The sequence below is a fragment of the Caretta caretta genome, chromosome 1, assembly GCF_965140235.1.
Source record: "Caretta caretta isolate rCarCar2 chromosome 1, rCarCar1.hap1, whole genome shotgun sequence".
Taxonomy (NCBI): domain Eukaryota; kingdom Metazoa; phylum Chordata; order Testudines; family Cheloniidae; genus Caretta; species Caretta caretta.
The window spans coordinates 318290236-318294504 of NC_134206.1; the positions used below are offsets into that span (position 1 = coordinate 318290236).

The 4269-nt window shown below is 40.2% G+C and overlaps 1 non-coding gene across 1 annotated transcript; it reads left to right on the forward strand.

The window, feature by feature from the left end:
- Positions 1-1507: 1507 nt before the first annotated feature.
- On the forward strand, positions 1508-1625 carry LOC125630735 (U5 spliceosomal RNA). The gene has a single exon (XR_007354778.1). It is a non-coding gene; the product is annotated as a U5 spliceosomal RNA (small nuclear RNA).
- The last annotated feature ends 2644 nt before the right edge of the window (positions 1626-4269 follow it).

Below are 4269 nucleotides of genomic sequence, written 5' to 3' on the forward strand. Positions count from 1 at the left end.
CTTCTGAACTGGGAGGAGGATGGGTTAGTTTAGTAGGGTTGACTGCAGTGGAAATTAAGTTAATTGGTGAGCGAAGTAGGGAGAGAATGTGTGTGTGAGAGAGGGGTGCTGGAGGAGGGGAGAACTGTAGGCAAAGATAGTATGGATCTGAGGGAAAGATTATACCACTAGGAGAAGTTACAGAAAGGAAAGTGCTCTTCTCCCCTACCCTGTCCTTTGCTGTCAAGCGTCCCAGTTTAACAGTAGGAGAAAGAAGAGGTTCTCCTTTTTCTTCCCACTTCTCCAAAACCTCCTTTATCCCCCACCAAAACAGTCTGTTGTGATTGACAGCCCTCCCCAACCACTGTGTGTCCCAGTTTTTCCACTTTCAAATATGTAATCAGTCTTCAGGGAAGGTTAGAAGGTGTTCATGGGGGAGGGAAGAAGAAACGAAGAGAGTTTGCTACCTGCTACAACTAGGTCACATGGTGCATTTCCAGCTCCTTGACTAGATCAGTGTAACTTTTAGACCAGTTTTACTGTGAGAAGACTCAGAGTACTGAATTGAAAATTCTCTTTCTGCAATAGCCCTGCAAGATTCAGTGTTTTAGCCAATGTTCGTCTGTGAAATCACTGAGATATTCATGAAAAGTGATGGGGGCAGGGTACAAACACAGCTGAAGTTAATTCCTTTACAGTTTCAACTAACTGAATAATACTCTGCCATATCCCCTCAGTTTTGATCCCTGTTCCCTCTCATTCCTCATCCACTCAAGTAGGGGATATATTTTTTCCACTAAGCAAGAACCCCCAGCAAATAAACCCTCATACCAGCTTCCAAAGGCTTCCAGGAAACCAGTTGGACACACTATAAATAAAACAAGTTGTGTGAATCTTCATATACCATCTCCCTGAAAAGAATAAAATAAATCTCTCATTGCTCAGCTGCAAGAAACACTTTTTAAAAAAACCTATAATACAAAAATTAAGAGCCCAGTCCCCCAGTGTTTACTTGCAAGAGCACTTCCACTGACTAACAACTGCTCCCAGGAGTAATGGTTGAAGGATCATACCCATCATAGTTTTAATTCCATTCGGTTTATTTGTTCAGACAGTGTTTTCTTCTACCAAGTTCTTAAAGCTGGTTGAAAATTTTCTGTCTAAACGTTTTTTGGTGGAAAGTGGCTATTTTGCAATAAAAAAGTCTGATTTTATTTGAAAAAGTTTTGTTAAAGGAAAACAAAAAATACTGAAGATTGAAGAAGAGAGAAGTGTTGTTTTTGAAGATTTTCCACAGGAAAAAATCATTTCCTAATATGTTCTCCTAGTTTTCTAGATATCTGCACCTTAGACTAGTGCATTTATGTAGGGCTAGATTGCCCACAACTCTTACCTAGTGGAGCTAGGAACTAAGGGCCCACCACCCTTCTCAGCTTAGCACATTCAGAGCTGTCCAGATTGCAGATCTGGCTGCATTGGAGAGAACAGGAGTGTCACGCTGTCTGGAGTGGCTCATGATTGTGAGTGCCTACCTGGTTTCTCTTCAGATCGTATAAATCTTTCACCTTTTACTAAAGATTTCCATGGAGAGGAACATTTATGAGTTTCTACCCAATTTTTTAGAGCAGACTGTAAAAAATAGGGTAGATGCCCCAAACTGGTGGTGTATTCTATAACTAGATTTCATCAAGCCAGTAACAAATGTGAACTCCTGGATAACTATAACTGTCTTACTGTGGAGTCACAGACAGCCCTCTTAGACTCTCCAGTCTATCTTGACACCCAGACAAACTGGATTTATTGATAATGGTCACTTACACCCACAGAGGGGAAAAAAAAAATCACTGCATTCAGTTTGCTCTCAGTCCCAAGAGACCAATCGGTACCCTAGATCTTATATCAAAAGACAACACCTGTAGCAAGTCCTGTACTAAACTGACTAACGGTTTATTATTTATTAGGAAAAAGGAATAAGAAGAGTTATTTACAGGCTAAAGCAAGCAAACATATACACACAAATGAGTTACCATCTAAATCCTAAGAGTGACAGAGTTGCAGTGACCTGTCAATTCAAAGTGTCTTGAAGACCCATAAGGCAGACTCTGGGGATCTCCAGCTTCAGTTTAGAGTCTCTGGCCCTTCAAAGTTCAAATGGCCAAAAACATGGAAAATTGTCCTATGACTTTGTTTCGTACCCTTCATTCAGCTTCAAGCCCACAGGATGAGCTTCTTTGTATGTAGCATTTCCCAGGTGCAAAAGGGCCATTAACTAATCCTTGATATTGCAATGATCCTTGATGAGCTGTAGCTCACGAAAGCTCATGCTCAAATAAATTGGTTAGTCTCTAAGGTGCCACAAGTACTCCTTTTCTTTCATCTGATTTTGATTGTCCTTCTGAATGGGCATGTAAAATGATTCCTGTGCCCGAGTTCACAAGTTCAGAGAAAGCATTTTCAAAGTTATAAAGCAAAACACTGATATTTTCTTATAGCATAGAATACAGATATTTCAAATAAAATTAATGCATGCAGCAACTTAGGCATTTCATCGAATCTAAACACTAAATATATTCTTGTAAGACTAATGCCTATTTTGAGCAAAACTAACATGTAGGTGAACTGCTCTAGTCTCCATCTAGAAGTTTGACAGTTCTTAGCTAATGCCTGCAGCCTGGGAAAGAGCTGGAGTCTGGCCTGCCAGAGTCACCAGGGGTATCTTGCTCTATACTTCCCACTGCATGAAGTTGGCAGGGAAGGAGGGGGAGGCATAAAGGGCGCAATTCCCTCCTGGAGCTGTTCCTAGGATGGCAAAGCAATTCCCTGCCATTTACTCTGGGATCAGCCAAGAGGCTCATCTAGCTCTGTTGACTGATATGTTAAACCTTTAGATTGTTGGAAAGGAGTAGAACTATTTAATTACCAATTGAGAATATAACCTGAAGAAGTCATTGTCGTAATTATAGAGACACACACACAGTTGGTCTGTAATATTAATCAAACAGGAATTTTAGAAGTATAAGGTTTCCTTAGTAAGAATTCCATCAGGGGTTTTACATTTACTACTTTTTCAATTCCCATAGGAAATCATTTGCATATCTGAACATAAAAATCCACATTGTTATTTCTATGAAATTCACAAAGCAGTTTCCAAGCTCCACCTGCCAAAAAGGCAAAACTACACAAGTTGGGTGTTGAATCCAGATCTACACCCTTCACCTTGAAGAGATTCAAAGTTTTTCCCTTGCTCTTTCCAGTGTTGTAAAATAGAATACAAGCATAAAACAAGACATGTCTTTCAAATGCTTAAAACTTCTTCTCTTTTCAATGAGCAAACCTGTATTTGTACAAGCCTAACAGGTGTCAAAATGCTTCTTGGCAATCGCTTTTCAACAAAGCTACAAATAACAATCAATCAGCATATCAGAGCAAATATGGACATTGTACAAGGTGTGTGAGCAAAGAGAACCCAAACTCCTTGCTTCTTTTATCTGAGGCCTAATCCTACAAGGTGCTGAGAGTCTCTCTATAGCCCCACTTACATAGTATCTTAAGATCTCCTTATTTTTTAATATGTTTATCCTCACAATACCACCATGAGGTAGGAGGAAATACCCTCAGTGATATCTCCAGTGAGATTTGAGGACATTCAACACCTTACAGGAAATGGTAGGCATATTGGGTCCTATACTAGGCAAGTACTTATTTTCATTGTATTTTCCTTGCTGAATCTGATTTTCTTCTTCTCCTCCTCTTACTATAATGGGATACTGGCAATTTATCAAAAATTCACACTAACTTTCCCCATGCATTTCCACTTTTTTCCCCTATCACAGAAGTTCCCAAGCTGGAAAAGTCTAGATCCTGATCCAAGTATTCCTCTGGGAGTTTGTAGTGTCAGATCTAAGGACTTCTATAGGAAAAGGTGAGTTCTTAAATTAATGAATGTGAGGTAAGCACCTAGTGAAGACATGGCAGTATGCAGTTTTCACAGGAGTTAGCTGGTCAAGGTAAACCCTAGACTCCCCCATAGCATCCAACTCAACCGATTAACATGTGAAAGTCACTACAGGCTGGTGGCCCTGATCACTAGTCTGGGAAAACCCATCAGCATGCCTTGGTCATTTTGTAAGCCTTACCTGTTTATTCTTCAACACAACAAAGAAAATGTAAAAAATATAAAGTAACAGTCTTGTCCCCAACTTACACTGTGGGGCCCTTTAGCCTCCAGCAGCTTAATGGTCAGGACCTTCCCCAGCCCAGCAGAGCCTGCTCCCCATCTCACAATCTTCT